The sequence below is a fragment of the Pleurodeles waltl genome, chromosome 2_2 (assembly GCF_031143425.1).
Source record: "Pleurodeles waltl isolate 20211129_DDA chromosome 2_2, aPleWal1.hap1.20221129, whole genome shotgun sequence".
Taxonomy (NCBI): Eukaryota; Metazoa; Chordata; class Amphibia; order Caudata; family Salamandridae; genus Pleurodeles; species Pleurodeles waltl.
In genome coordinates this window covers 744,155,927-744,173,004 of record NC_090439.1, presented here as the reverse complement: position 1 = coordinate 744,173,004, position 17,078 = coordinate 744,155,927, and positions in this window count along the sequence as shown.

The following is a 17,078-nucleotide window of genomic DNA, read 5'->3' as shown; positions in this document are numbered from 1 at the left end:
TTTGTGTGGTTATGCCCTCTAGGGGCTGACTGTGTGGTTACATGACCATATTTCTTACAAATGCTATTTGTATTGTTGTGTCCTCTAGGGGCTAATCTAAGCATTACAGTCATATCAATATACTAAAACATACTTAAATATTTGTGGCATGGAAGCTTGCCCCATAATGCTTTGCAGGGTATTACTTTTACAAAAAATGTTTGCTCATAACTAAGCCTGTGGTGGTCCTAGGACAATGGGACCACCTTCAAAATGCTCTGTCTACATAATCTCCGAGTCCTCACACTAGGTTAGTGGGGACCCCAAAATAATATCCCTCCACCATTCAGTGTCTTTTAAGCTTTCTCGTGGCTAGAACCTTTTCAGCTGGAAGAAGTTTTGTTTTAAAGGCCTTGTTTGTAATATCATTGCAATAATCCTGCTAGCCCTAAAAACTCCCTCTAGGGGCTAAGTATATGGTCACACTGCATTACATTCACCTGTTTTTTTTTCATGGGGTTATGCACTCTAGTGGTTAACAATATGGTTACCTGACCATGTTTCTTAGAAATTAGATTTTTGTTATGGTGCCCTCTAGTGTCTGTTTTGAGCATTAAGTCTAATGTCAAAAGTTAATATCTGATAAAGGTTTATATGATAATTGTATATGCTTTAATTATCTCTCCTTATTACAATACTGACCATGATTCAGACTAATTTAACATCCTTATTACAATATAACTGTTTGAACACTCTTGATATGTTTGTATGACCCTTCTAGTTTATTTCTCCTCTATTCCTGTCTTATGTCTTTTTTGGGGGGAATTGTGTTAGCCAGCCAGCAACTCTGATGGTGGGGTGGTGAAAGTGCCATTCTATTGGAATTAGCATGGCAGATTTAAATTAGGATGCTAAATGGCAACATTTTTGTTTTTTGCTGCAGATAGAAGAATAATGTAAATGGAAGTGCTTTAGTTATATGCAGGGCGAGTGGAATAATGTGGCAGGAAAAGACCAAATTATGAGGCAGCATGGACCAGTTTATGTGGCGAGAAAAGTCCAATTATGCCTTTACAACGCCAATAGCTCTAACTCTCGCAAATGCAAGACCTATTGCATTGTCAATGCTTGTTAGTGTTGTTTTGACTTTTTGGGTGGTTTTGAGATCGGGTAAATGTTAACATGGGTAAACATTTACAAAATCTAAAACTAATGGAGAGGATAATCTTAAAGAGGATCAAACATGACAAAGGAAGGCACACCAGCATTTCAAATAATGACGAGGTTAAGTGTTATACATGTGTTTGGAATCCCAAATGGAATAAATATACAGCACATGATGAGAAATTGCAATTCCCTACAGATGCTACCTTTAACTTTGAGAAATAAAACTTTTTGAGTCAGACTATGTACGGTATGAGTCCATTGCCTAGAACTGCTCAGTAAATGGGGTCACATGGCAAGAGGGAAAAGGAGAGAGAAGATGCCCTTCAGGGGGCTAGTTAGAAGCCCAAGTTGACAATGAAGAGAAGGCATGGAGCTTGAACAAAATGGAAAGTGTTAAAACATTTCCTGCTATAGTAATAGAGACAGAACAGGGAACAAGTACAGTGGCTTAGTTTCGTTTAAGGGAAGAGCACAGAGGGAATTTGATGCATGTTCCTTGGATGAGGGCAGATTTGTTTGCTTTTGTGCTTAACTTTGCAAAGTTGAGAGTAGATGCGGCAAAGTGGTATGATGAGGTCAACAAACTAAAACATCTTTCTCCAATGCTGTGGACAGATTTGAATTCATTATTTTAAAGTTTTGTTCCAAGAGATTTGTGGTTTGTGTTGTAGTGTGGCCGACGCAGGAACCACCTAGACAGGGTCCTAACAATGCACTATCCGCAGATGTGGCTGAAAAATATAAGGCAGTGATTGAGCATTTCAAGAAGTGAATTCAAGAAAGGAATATAAATTTGGAAAAGATTATAAGGACAGCATAGGAGCCTAAAGAGTCAGTGCATTCTTATTATGATAGGTTGATGCAGATATTCAAAAAGCATATCAGAGTCGAAAATCTAGAGAAGGATGCTTTTGGAGGTTTTATTTCTGCTTTTGTGAATGGGCAGAGATCAGAGATTTGCAATCACATTCAGCAGAGTGAATGCGTAAAAGTATGAGAAATAAAACGCTATATAGGGTTACCAACAGAATGCTATGGTCATCACTGATGAGATGATAGGCACCAGTTCTCAATGACGGTGCCTGAGAAAGGAGGAGGGCTACTTACTTGGAGCAGTTCTGGAAGTAGACCAAAGAGGCCCATACATTGACAGACAATTCAATCGCCGTCCTGTTTCATTTCTGATTACTACAGGGGCTACCAGTTCTACAATTCGTTCTGTTTAAGTTCAGAACCATTCTCTTCTCGGGAAGAGAAGCCTAAGCTGTAGGGATCAGCAATCATCAAATTATTAATCACGTTTTAGCAGACCTGTAAGTCAAAATAGGACAAATGTGTAATAAGCATCAATTAAAGCCCAGTGAACTTGCTTGGAAGAGATCTTCTTTGCAAGGTAAAATATGTTATTTACTAAATACTGGAAGGTGTTGCAGTAGAAACATGGGATGAGGATTCACTCTTTAAAATCAGTGCAGAGAACTTTAGAGTTGAGATGTAACCAGTTTTGACAAAAAAATACCTTCCTTCAGGTTTAAGACTTACTGTCAGAGAGAGGAGGTATGAGATTTTTAGGTTAAAGTAATTGAATTGATTAAAACGGCAGAACCAATCAAAATAATGGTGAAACCAGATACAATATTCCTCTGAATTAGACAGTGCAAACTAACAAAAGAGGCTGACAAGAGAATGAAACCAGTGATTAAGAAATGTATTTAGCAGGGAATCCTTCTAGGGGTTCTTGGCAGTGCATGTAATTCTCCTGTAATGGGACTTAAGAAACCAAGTGGGAAATGGCGTACTGTTCTAGACCTCTGAAAGTTAAATAAAATGTCCAGTATATAGATGATCTTCTGTTAGCATCCAAAACGAAAGAAGATTGTGAACTTGATAGAATTGTTGATTCATTTGACCAAAAATGGGCATAAAGTATCCTTTTTAAAAATGCAGTGTTGTGAGGAAGGAAGTTATCTATCTCAGACACCATATTGAAAAAGGTGTAGAAAAAGTCTCAAAAAAACACTTTTCTGCATTTCTGAAAATGGACCACCAATGCGAGGTTTGGATGTTTCTGGGAATTGTTGATTACCGTTGTCAGTGTGTTCCAAATTTTTCCTAAATTGCAAAGCCTTTAGTAATGCTGACTTGAGCGATGTTCAAGATCCGGTACCATTTTAAAAGGAGTGCCTTAAATAATTTAAGAAACTAAAAGAGAGTTTGTGTCACACACCTGCACTCGGGATGCCCGACTTCAATATGATTTTTCTATTTGTTCTATCATGAAAAATGTGGGTGTGCACTTTCAATACAAGCTCAGAAACACGGAGGGTTCATGCGTCCTGTTGCTGCTCTTTCAGCGTTTTTGGATTCAGTTTATGTAAGTGTTCCAGGATGTCTAAAATCATCAGTGCAGCAGTTTTCTGGCAGTAACAGTGTAATCGGCCTTTGTTCGTGCTCCTTTTCTGTTGCCTTTTATCCTGCTTCCACTGGCCGTTAAACTTTTTGTCATCTTTGGTGCATTTCTTCCTGTGCATTTTCGGTTTCTGTTTGTCTATTTGTTTTTGCCTTTAACTCGAACTCTTTGTTGCCTTTTATCCAGCTATTACTGTTCATTTCGCTGTTTGTCATCTTTTGTGCATTTATCCCTGTGCATTTTGGTTTCTGTTTGGTTATTTGGCTATTTATTTTTGCCTTTATTTGCGCTATTTGTCTGTTGCCTTTTTCCCTGTGCCCACCATTTTACATGCTGCTCCCTTTCCTGCCCGCTCTCACCGCCTACTGGCCCTGCCCACTGCCACCCATGACCTGCCCTCCCAGGACATACTTGATGGAGGCCACACGTGCATCGGTTGTGCAGCCAAAGGCAAGCCCGTCTGCTCTCTTCCATGCCTGGACCATGCCCAGCATTAGGAAACCTGGCACTTGTGCCACCCACCACTATACTGCCAAGGAGCTCAGAGCTATAGACACCAAAACAAAAACTGCTGCACCGCCTCCCCTTGGGCAACCAGAGGGCCCTTCTCCTGCCGGTGCTGTTGCTTCTTCTGCAACACAGAGCCACCAGCCCACACCAGACCCACGCCTCACCCACCAAGAAGACCACAAACAACCCAGACCCAATTAATTGCATCCTGCTTAACGCCTAATCCCCCTGTAAACATGCCAAGGAAATCTGGGACATCATCACCTACCTCTCCCCAATTTGGCCTGCATCACCGAAACCTGGCTAAACCCCTCCTCGAACCTCAACATCACCACCACAACGTAAGGCGGCTACAAGATGATACATCAAGACCGCGCCAACAAACATGGTGGGGGCATCACCATCATCTTCAAAAACACCATCCGATGCATCGCCACCAACGACCACCCTACACCTTTCATGGATCACCTCAATTTCCAGCTACAAACCAACGCCAAGACCATGGTAAGAGGCACCCCCCTATAAAGACCTGCAGGACCTCGACCGGCCTTCTGCAATGCTATCCCAAACATCATCACACCACTAACCATCAACTCCAGCCACTACATCCTACTCGTAGCCCTCAATTTCCACATTGATGACCCTAACAATGCCAACTCCATCACTTTCCTCAACAACATGAGCAACATAGGCCTCACCCAACTGGTCACTGCACCCACACACAAAGCCGGACCCACTCTCGACCCTATCTTCCCCTTCAGTGGAGTGATAAGTCAGATTCAGCGACGTCACAGAACTCACATGTCCCACCATAGCATCGTCCACTTAACCATTGACGGTGCTCAACTCACCCCCACCAAAACCCACAGTCCCGACTACTGCAGCTGGGGCAAAGTAACGGAAACACAGTGGATGCAGGCCCTTGGCACTTCCCAACACAAGGACCCATCCGACCTTGACCATGCTGTCCTGAACCTCTCCAACTGGATCACTGAATGCGCTGACAGAGTCACTCTTCTGAAGTCAGCCGTAACCACTAAAACATCCGGACAAGCCAGCTGGTACACCCGAAGCTCAGAGCCACCCAGCGCAGCTGCAGCAGATTTGAGGAACAATGGCTATCTACCAATAACCCATCCAACAGTACCACCCACAAAGAGCCCTCACCAACTACCACCTGCAAAATTAGGAAGCCAAGAGAATGGCCATCAGAGCACACACCAACTCAGTAGCCATGTGCAAGAAAGAACTGTTCTAAATAGTCAAAGAATACTACAACCCAACAACCACAGAGAACACTATCCTCCCTTCCCAAGAACTCTGTGACACCTTCTGACTACTTTCACAGCAAAATCGCCACCATCTCCTATAACTTTGACCCCCAACCCTGATCTCCAACCTCAGCTCTCTTTACCCCCAAGTGCACACCAGCAGAACAATCACCACATGGACTTCGCTCACCCCTCAGCCACCATGTCATCCATCCACCCCGGGGCACCCACCAACCCATGCTCCCCCACCACCTGTCCAACCTCTGAACGAATCACATCAGCTCGATACTCACCAGTATCTTTAGCACCAACATCACCACTGCAGTCTTCCCGGACACATAGAAACACGTAGAAATCAGACCCCTCTGAAACAAACCCTCCACAGACCCCAGTGAACTCAAAAATTACCAACCCATCTCTCTGCTCCCCTACTCTGCCCAAGTACTCGAGAAGGCCAACAATCAACAGCTCACCAACTACCTGGAAGAAAACAACCTACTGCACATCTCCCAATCAGGATTCTGTACCAACCAAAGCACCAAGACCGTGTCGTGGGTCCATTTTAGTTAGTCGCTTGGGCAAAATTATAGCTAAGCTTAGGCTTGCGTCCTGTGCCCTTTTACCTTGTTATTATGTTCTTTATCCCTGTATTCATTTTTATTATTTTTATTTCTGCCTCTTTTAGTGGCACTGTTTTTCATTTAATTATCAGCCGCTGTTCTGCAAAAGCGTCATTATCAGTGCTGTAGATGACATACTTTGCATTATGTTCATTTCCTCGGATTCCCAAGAACGGAATGCGAGGCACACAGTATAATATTTTGTCTTGCCGGCCCTAAGACTGCCAGCATTCCAGCGCTTAGGTACATACCCACGCCAGGCTTCTGTGCATGAACATAAACATGTCCCCTACAAAAACATCTTGTAGGACAAAGGGCATTAGAGGGGGTTCCAGACAGAATTTCCATGCCGACCTCAGCCATTGTGTCTCCAAGGATGCTGATCTGGAGACTGGCGGCCTGACCTTGTGCCAAGTTAACGAGGGTGGTGTGCGCTTCTCATGGGCACTGTTCGTACAGATTTGGCTTACATCGCCATGCTCTCATTCGGGGGCTAGATATTAGGCTTTTAGGTAGGAATTGTTAGGGTTGTTTATATTTACATCTCTAATTTTCACAATCCTGATTTAGTAATTCCTCATTATCCTAATCATTGCAGCTCATGCATTTTATCGTAGATTGCAGTCTTTAAAATTTTTTTTATTGAAAAATATCCTGCATCTCTTTTCTTGCATATGTGGGTGTAAGAGGCTTGTATGTGGAGGGAAAAAGGGAAGACTTGTTTCACCATGATTTCCATGAGGGGTTTTCAAAGTTTCATGGGCAAGGCTGCCACAAATCACCTTTATCATTTAAATTTGGGTGAGTTGCTGCTAGAGAGCCGGGAAGGTTGGACTGACAGCTGCCGATTGGTGTGCGAGTGACTCAGTCTCCTACAACGTAGAGGTGCTGCCTCCCCAAATCCAGCATTCTTGTTGGAGTACGAGTATGACAGCCGTAATCCTCGCTGCCACGGACGACGTCAGAGCACTCCGCGATCGTTGGGAAACCGCTGCCCTGATCCTCCTAGACTTATCAGCTGCATTCAACACTGTCTCCCACCACACCCTCCTCAACAGACTCCACAGAATCGCCATACAAGAGGACGGCCCCAAATGGATCGCATTCTTCCTGACAGGACGCACTCAAGAGCGTTCGACTGCCCCCCTTCACCTCCCTATCCAAGATCATCATTTGCGGCATACTACAAGGATCATCCCTCAGCCCTACATTGTTCAACACCTACATGACCCCCCTGGCCAACATATTCAGATCCCACAGACTCAACATCGTCTTCTACGCAGACGATACTCGACTCATCCTCTCGCTCACAGAAGACCCCGCCACTACCAGAACAAACTTTTGCAATGCCATGACTAATGTAGCCGACTGGATGAAGATAAATTGCCTCAAACTCACCTCCAACAAAACGGAATTGCTGATCTTTGAGAGAAACACATTCATATGGGATCATAGCTAGTGCACAGCTGAATTCGGACCCAGTCCCATGCCCACGGCCCTCACACGCAACCTTAGCATCATCCTCGACCGCAAATTGACCATGAAGCAGCAAATCAATGCAGTCGCCTCCTCCTGCTTCCACACCCTTCGCATGCTCTGCAGAATCTTCAGATGGGTCCCAGTCAACACCAGGAAAGTCGTCACCCAGGCACTCATCACTAGCCTCCTCGACTATAGCAATGCACTGTACACCTGCATCTCCTCCCAGCTCCTCAAAAGACTCCACACCATAAAGAATGCCACAGCCAGATTTGTTCCGGATCTCCCTAGGCATACCCACAACACCCCCAACTCAGAAACCTCCACTGGCTTCCTGTCCAGAAGAGCTGCCAGATCAAGCTCCTCAGGCACGCCTGCAAAGCCTTACACGATCAAGGACCAGCCTACATCAACTACTGACTATGCTTCCATCAACCTGCCAGACCCCTGCGCTCTCAGTGGCTGCTCTTTCTTCTACATCACCGCCAGGGCCTGGAATGACCTGCCCCTCCCACTACGAACATCACCCTCACTTGCGGACTTCAGGAAGAAGCTCAACATCTAGCTCTTCGACAGAGACATGACACCCCAGTGCCCAGATACCCCGAGGAGTGATGGTGCCAGGCTCCACAAATACTGATTGATTGATGAACCATTCTTTAATTGTCTATGTTCCCCACTGTTAATATCCTTTTGACAAGAAAGAAAAAACACCACATTACAAACAGCAAGCTGACACATTATGAACAAGCGATACTCGGTTAGAGCCGAGAACATTTTAATTCGAAGGTGTAATATCTTGAATCCGGTGACACTGCTTCCGATCAGCAAAATGTGAAGACAGGGAAAATATTGTTGATGACGAAGTGGAACATGACTGCATTGAGGTCACCGAATTATGCACACAGCTAAAACTAGATATTAAGGAATTCCCACGAGAGAACTCAGATTTAATACTGTTTGTTGATGATTCCTGTCTTAGGGATCCATAAGGAGGATTGGCAGCTGTTTATGAAGTGTGTTCTGTTTCAGAAAAACAGGAGACAACCTCCTTACCAAATGTGACATCAGCACAGGTAGCAGGTTTAATTGCTTTTAAGAGGCTTGCTCCTTGTCAGAGAATTTAAATGCCCAGTCTATACAGATAACAGCCACTGTTAATTTTCTTCTGTGCATGAATATGCATGACTATGTTCAACTCTGGTCATGAGAGTTTGTGACATCTTCAGGTGCTCCAGTCAAAAATAGCATACACATATTGGATTTATTGGACACAATTCAGAAGCCAAAAGTACTGTCAGTTGTAAAATGTCAAGCCTAAAAGGCTGGCTAGGATTGGGTCACATTAGGAAACAAGTATGCTAAACAAATGGCATGGTATTGTTCCTTGCAGAATGAGACAGTGATTTGGGAAAATGAAGAAGAGAATTTTGCAAATGATAATGTTACAAATTGTATACTGTTTCTCTGTGGACTGTTAGACCTGGCATCCTAGGCATGGTTTCCCCAAAACTGTTTGCCCTCTGTTCTCAGTTTTGTGGGCTTTAGGACTCTGGGCACTTTACCACTGCTGACCAGTGCGAAAGTGCATGATAACATTGTTTTAATCCACAATTGGCATAATTAATTTACTGAAAAGTCCCTAGTAAAGTGCACTACTTGTGCCCATGCACTGTAAATTAAATGCTGCTAGCGGGCTTGCAGCACTGATTGTGCCACTTGCTGCAGTAGACTTCAAACATGGGTCAGGCCTGCCATTGCAAAGTCTGTGTGTGCAGTTTTAAACTGCCATGTCAACCTGGCAAGTTAACCCTCTTATCAGGCTGAAACCTTCATTTTTGATACATATAAGCCACTTCTATGTTAGGCCCTGGACAGCCCCAAGGACAGAGAGAAGTGTTTTTAAAAAGGTGGACATGTACTTTTATGTTTTACATATCCAGGTAATGAAAAACTCTTAAATTCATTTTTCATTACTGGAAGACCTATCTCTCCTGTAGAATAACATTGGGATTACAGTATTACATTTTATAAGTGTAATTTTCAATTGACAAAAGATGGAACGTCCAAGTTTGGCGTCTCCCGAATCACAATTTGAAATCACAACTTATGGAGAAGTTGGATCTTAAATCGTAATTCTGAAAATGCCACTGTTAGAAAGTTACCATGATAGAAAGGGTAACCCGGGGGGGCGTGGCCAGGGTCCGGAACATGGCGGACGCCTGATTATCTAGCTCCGGGGGGGCTGCCGGATTAAACCTTCTCAGCGCGCTTGTCCGGTCCGCCTGCTCACGGAGTGTTGGGCTCCCTGCGGCGGACCGCCGGGAGGCGCGATTGGGCCCCCAACGCAGTCCTGGGGCGAGAGGCGGGCGGTGCAGTTTGCTCCGTTACGGGGAGAGGCATGCGGCCCCTCCCCTGCTGGAAGCCGCGGCCTGACGTTGTGCGGTCGGCCGCGGCGGGAGCGAGGCGGGCGGCCAGAGTCCATCGGCGCTTGCGTCGGAGGCTGAATTTACCGTTGCGAGGGAGGCTAGCGGCCCCTCCCCTCGCTGAAAGCCGCGGCCCGGTGGTGAGCGGCCGACAGCAGCAGGAACAAGGCGGGCGGACCAGGTGCGGCTGCGCTCGCAACTGCGTCGCGAGTCCAGATCGCGGACCCTGGGGCCCCTGATGCAGTTGGAGAGAACTGGGGGCCCTCCCTGGTGTAAGCCCTCAGCGGAAGCGACGGAGCGAGCGTAACGGCCCCACCTTTGCCAGAGCCGACCTAAGGGCATTGTACTTGGCCCAATTGGAGTACCTGGGCACGGAAAAGGCAACGGGATGGGCTGCCTAACGGAGTGTGTCATCTGTGGAGGTTCAGTAGTTGAACACGGATCCCCATGTGTTGCGCCTTGAGAGAGGTGCGCATAACGGACGGCCCCGGGTCAACTGTCTGGCGTGAGGGGACCGCGGAGCCACCGGACGTCTTGGGGCACAACTGACTCCGGAGAGAAGATTACGAACACGATCAGGTGGACACCCTTGAGCACGGAAAGAGGACTGGAAAGTGGGTGAGTGCCCCATTGGATGGATGACTGGGCCTTGGCTGTGGCGGGCGCCTGGATCTGGCTGCCGGGGCAGGGCCTGACTGGAAATCCGAACAAAGGCACTGGGGCTGAAATAGGGAGTAATTAGCAGCGACCTACTGCAGGAGTGCCCCCCATCCTGGGAGCCGCAATTTAGACACAACCAGCGGAGCTCTTGGAGTTCGGCCAAAAAGGACAGAGAGTAGAAGTTAGAGCTCCAAAGTCCGAAAAGAAGGGACAATCCTAGTTGTGGTTCACACGAACGCGCGCGGGCCGTCTGCCGGGGCCCCCGAGGCGCACCTGCTTGCCGGACCGATGCCCCCCAAGGGCCGTCACAAGAATAGAACCATGGACCACGAGTTGCCACATGGGGTGAGCGAAGCGGACTCACTAAACCAATCACAAATTAAAGTTCAGGACACCCTAGACAAGATACTGGGGGCTATAGAGGATACCAAATCAACATTGCAACGTGACATCAACCAGGTTGCGATTGAGGTGGGGCTCCTGAGAGCTGACCATCACAAGTTGGTTGACAGGGTCAAAGAAGCGGAAACCATATTAGCGGACATCGTACCAAGGCAGAAAGACATAGCGGCGGAGGTAACTTCATTGACCGACAGAGTGGCAAGACTTGAACAACGTGCCGAAGACGCGGAGGAAAGAAACAGGAGGAGCAATGTGCGAGTGGTAGGCCTCCCTGAGGGGACCGAAGGGTCAAACTTGGTGGGCTTTCTGGAGAAATGGTTGAGCGAGGTGGTTGCGCCGGGATGCCTGACCCCCTTCTACACCCTGGAACGTGCCTATCGTGTACCATCGAGACCTCTAGCCCCTGGCAGACCCCCGTGCTATAACTGCTAAACTTCTGCACTACAGGGACATCCTCCTACAGAAAGCCAGAGAGACGGGCCCGTTCAAAGTAGGGAACGGGGAAGTTACACTGTTCCCGGATTTCATGCTGGAGGTCCAGAACAGGCGAAACTCATTCCTAATGGTCAAAAGAGCCCTGCGAGACGAAGGGATCCAGTATTCGCTATTATACCCGGCCAGGCTAAGAGTGATGGTGGAGGGCAAGACCACATTCTTCCAATCGCCGGAGGAAGCATGGGAATGGCTTGAGAGGCGTGGATCCCAAAAAGTGCGACCTGCAAGTGAAAGCCCTCCAGCGAGAAGAGCCCGCCGAGCCCCGAAGGGAAAGAGATCAAGTGACCGCCCTCGGTTGGCACCAACGCAAACGCAGAGAGAAACGGACAGGAGGGCGGCCCTAGAGGCGGCGGCTCGGGTGGGTGGTGAGGTGCCCCCCCCCGAGGAGGGACCGAAGAAGAGTCCGATGATACAATGGTGTCCTCTGCCGAGGACTCGGAGGGCCTATCGCCAGCACCGAGTGTGACCCCACAGACAGCCGACGAGCTCGTATAGCCCGGACGTGAAGCGGCGCCCAGAGACATAGCACACTGCTTGAGCGAGTGGCCCCTCCGGACCTGGCTCCCCCCCCTGACTCGACTCTTGCCTGTCCGACTTGGCTGGCGAGTACTGCAGTTATGTGTTTGGAAAAGTTGCATTATAGCACAGTTTATTGGGCAACCTACAGTTCCGGAGGCGCCCTGGGGTTTGGGAGTTGGGGTTTACATTTACAAGTTAAATCGGCTAAATGGGTGGAGAAATCTGACTACAGTAGAGGGGTGGGCATGTGGGGGAGGCTATTGAGATCAAGGGTGCGCCAGACCTGCCACGAGCAGGTCCCAAGCACTGGATGGCAGACTACAACCTTATAACCTGGAATGTCAGGGGGATGGGCACTCCGGCTAAAAGACATAGAGTTATATCATTCCTCAAGAGAAGGGGGGTGCAGATAGCAATGTTGCAGGAGACCCACTTGGCAATGGGCGAGGGAGAGAAACTAAGACGGAGGTGGAGGGGGCGGGTGTTTGCCACGGAGTATTCAGCTTATGCAAGAGGCGCACTGATTTGGATTAGAGCGGGGGTCCCACTGACGGTTGAGTCTTCCAGCATTGACAAAGAGGGAAGGTTTGTGATACTGGAGGGGAAACTACAGGGGATCCCGTTAGTTCTGAGTTGCATTTATGCCCCCAACCAAGATCAGATCCCATTCATGATCGGCTTATCAAGTCACCTCACCCGCCAGAGCACAGGGGAAGTACTAATAGGAGGGGACTTCAACGCAGTACTAGATATAAACATGGATAGGTCTACCCCACCGCTCCAAGGGGCAACATCAATTAAAACAGCACAAAATCTAACTGAGTGGTTGAGTACTTCGGGGTTAGTGGACGTCTGGCGGGTGCAGTACCCAACCGCCAGGGACTATTCATTTTACTCGGGCCTCCACCGAGTGCACACTAGAATTGATAGGGTGGTCTGCACCTCGGGACTGGCTCGCGATATGACCCAGTCTGAATACCTTGCTCGCACAATATCGGATCATAACCCTCTACTACTAACGATGAGGGTATCACGGGACAGGCCGCCCATCCCGTCATGGAGACTGGCCCCTGCGACACTCGAAGATCAGGCATATAGAGAGGCACTGCGCAACCACCTAACAGAACACATTGTAACAAACAAGGGATCCACCCCCTCCAGGGCGGTGGAGTGGGAGACACTCAAAGTGGTGACGAGGGGTTTCTGTCTCGGGCAGTCGGCGGGAGTGAGGCGCACACTAGAGAGGGAGCTAACCGCCCTGGAGGAGGTCATACACGAGGGGGAGCTAAGACAGGTCCCTGCAGCGCAAGAGGATGAAAAATATAATCAAGCACGCAGAGAACACTCACAGGCTGAAGAAAGACTAAGATGCCATGACATGCAAAAATATCTAGCATCCATACAATCTGAGGAGGGGAGGTCGGGTAAACTGTTGGCATGGTTGGTGCGCCCAAACGGAGATAGTGAACCCATCACAAGCGTGCTGGATAGAAGGGGAAACCGTAGGCTATGCCCAGGCCCCATCAATGACGCATTCAGGGATTATTACGCACACCTGTATAGAAGACCTAACGACTTGGAGACGGCGACATTTGACAACTACCTGTTACGGATCCCCCTACCGGTGCTGGATCTCGAGGATAGGGATAGGCTAGGAGGGCCAGTGACCATGGAAGAGATAAATGATGCCATAACGCAGCTGGCCCCTGGGAAGACCCCTGGTACAGACGTCCTTCCTATGGATTTTTACAAGAAATATAAATCCTTACTGACTCCCTGCTTGGCGGAGATGTATGCGGAGGCAATACAAAAGGGGGAGCTACCATGTACACTACGTGAGGCGCTGGTAGTCCCACTCCCCAAGACAGCCAACAGGGAGGCTTCGGTGTCCGACTTCCGCCCGCTATCCATGCTAAATAGTGACTTCAAGATCCTCAGCAGGATCTTAGCCGGCCGACTGCTTCCCCACATGTCCACACTGATACATGCTGACCAAAATGGCTTCATTCCCGGTCGCAGCACCTCTTTAAACCTTAGGCGACTCTTCTCTGTATTACACATGCCCGAAGAACTGAGGCCGCTGGCGGGGACCCTGTTGGCGGTGGATTTCGAGAAGGCATTTGACTCAATTCGGTGGGACTACCTGAGGTCGGTGATGTTAAAAATGGGTCTGGGAGAAAACTGGGTTAGATGGGTGGACCTGTTGTACTCGTCCCCGCTAGCAAGGGTGAGGACGGGTAGAACAATCTCCAGGGCGTACCCGGTGTTCCGTGGCACTAGACAGGGGTGCCCCCTTTCCCCACTACTGTTTGCCCTGGCTATCGAGCCCCTGGCGACTCGGCTGAGGGAGGGGGGTGTGGGTAGGGGGGTCGAGTGGGGGCCAACTGAACACATTGTCTCCCTTTACGCTGACGATATATTAATTTATCTTAGGGACGGTCCCAGTGGTATCCCTTGGGCACTTGGGGCACTGGAGGACTTCGGGGTGGTTTCGGGACTGCGCCTAAACTGTGGCAAAACATACATGTTCCCTTTGACTGCAGGTTGCGAGCGCCCACCAACATGCCCGACAGACGTGAACTGGGCCCCTCGGTCCTTCAGGTACTTGGGTATTCAAATATTCCACGAATTGGAAGATCTCAGGGAGGGTAACCTTGGCAAAGCGACTTGATCCTTGAGGTCCTCGGTAGGGTTTTGGCGCTCCCTGAAGTTATCAATAATGGCCAGAGTGGCACTATCTAAAATGATCATGCTTCCAAGACTCCTCTACTACTTTGTCAATTTACCATTGTTGATCTCTCCGGTATGGTTCCGTGACTTGAACGTACTGCTCAGAGAGCTAATTTGGGACAATGGACGTAGACGCACTGCACTCACGACCACTTGTAGGCCGACCCGCATGGGAGGACTGGGTGCCCCCGACTTTGAGGCTTATTACTTGGCATCCCAACTACAGTGGGTAGCCGGCTGGCTGGCGGGCAAGGGACACCTGGACCTGTGGACAATCCAGGGGGTAATGGACACGTCACGGATTGCGACACACATGACAGGTAAGAAAATAGTCCTGCCTGGAAACAACATGATGTTAAAAGTCGCAATGGCATGCTGGAAGAGATGCGCGAAGAGAGTAGGAGTGGGCCCACCATACTCCCCGGCCTTACCGCTCTCGGCACTGATTATGGAGTCTGGGGGGAAAGGACCGAAAAGCCTGGGACTCGGTCCCTGGACGGGTGCAGGGATTGAGACAGTGGGTGGACTATTCGAGGGGGGGGGGTACTGAGGGGCTTTGCTGATCTAACGGGTGTGGGTGTTCCCCGGGGTCAGTTCCTGCTCTTCGGGAAGTTAGTGCACGCACTGAAGGACCACTGGAGCACGATAAACGCTGAACCCACTCCTCACGGAGTATTGCACCTCCTACTGACGTTGGGGGAGGAGCCCCACTTGATAACCAAAATATACCGAACCCAGTTACAATCCATATTAGATCCCTTGCAGTCAATGAGGGAGCGATGGGAAGGCACGATTGGGCGGGACTTGTCTGACCCTGAGTGGAACAAAACGTTGGCATACCCCCAGACGATCACACGGAATGCGCGGTTAAAATACATCCAATATAATTACCTGCACAGAACGTACCTAACACCGCACCGACTATTCCGTATATACGGGGGGCCCCCCAGGGCGTGTCCAAGATGTCGGGGGGGTGAGGCAGACTTTGACCATATGGTGTGGGGGTGCCCAGTGCTTCAGGTTGGTTGGAAGGAGATATTGTCTATTCTGTCCCAGCTATTCGGTACGGAGTTACTCCCTACCCCGGAACTGTGCTTACTGGGTCTCAGGCCGGCAGCATTAAACGGGAAAGTAAGAGGGCGTTTCCTGGACCTAACCCTGGCCCTTTACAAAAGATTGATCTCAAAGGGCTGGAAATCGTCAGACCACCCCTCACTGGCTGATTGGAAAAAGGATGTTACGAAATGGTCCAGGGCTGAACTACAGGTCCTGAAGGCGGAGGAGGCCAAGGGCATCCGTCAGGTTCCTATTGCCCCGGCTTGGGAAGACTTAGTGGCGAACTGGGATGGACTATGCAAGAGAGCAGCAGCCCCAATGGGAATGGTGGGAGATACTTAGCACATCTTGGTGGATTGACCTATGGGATGGGACCCCCAGGGAATTTCATGGGGTAACTGAACACTCGTAGAGCCCACACTGAGGAACACGAAACAGAAACCAACGAGCCACCAAATACTATATCACCATTGGATACGGGGATGAAGCGAACGGCCTGCTGTCCCCCCTCCCGCGATGGTGCGCCTGGCCTCCCCCTACATGCTGACATGCTTTAACTCCTCAAACACCGTTAGCTACAAATCCCACCCACATAACGCCGTAAAGTTGTTCTCATATCTTGCTTATTTCCCCCCCCCTTTTCTTTTTTTTTCTCTATCCATTTTTGTATTTTTCTTTTTCTCTCTTTTTTCTTTTTCTCAGTTTGCTTCGCTCTCGTTCTCCTATTTAAAGTACAGAGTAGAACGGGTTTAAGTTGACTGATCACATATATGAGTTAAATTGATAGTATAAGATTGCGAAGTGTATAGCACGGCTCGTCATAGGGTTGGGTATATCAACACCAAGTACCAACGAATGCATAGAAAATGTTAACAATACCAAAGTAATAAGTAACTAAAATTGTATAATGTGTGTCACAAATGCAGACTGTTTAATGCTCACATACAACAAATGCAAGTTGTTAACTCGAGCAAACGTATAAATGTAAAACAACAAAAGGTTAATAAAATATATTTTTTTAAAAATTAGAAAGGGTAACCCAATATTCCCCCAAGAACTGGTTACTTATAATTCTAATCTAACAAATGTTCAAGGAGGACTCTTTTTGATAATTAACTCAATAATGTTCTAGTTGAAGCAATTCTATATTTGAATAAATCCACATACGGCTTGATATAATTCTATATTTAAATAAATCCACATACGGCTTGATATAAAATGGATATCAATTTTATATGACCATCAAGTTCATACAAGAAATTAGAGCAGCATAAACAACACTGATTAATCATGTACAAGCACAGGTAACTTATTCCAGTCCCACTAACTCCACATCTAGGGGTACACAAGAAGG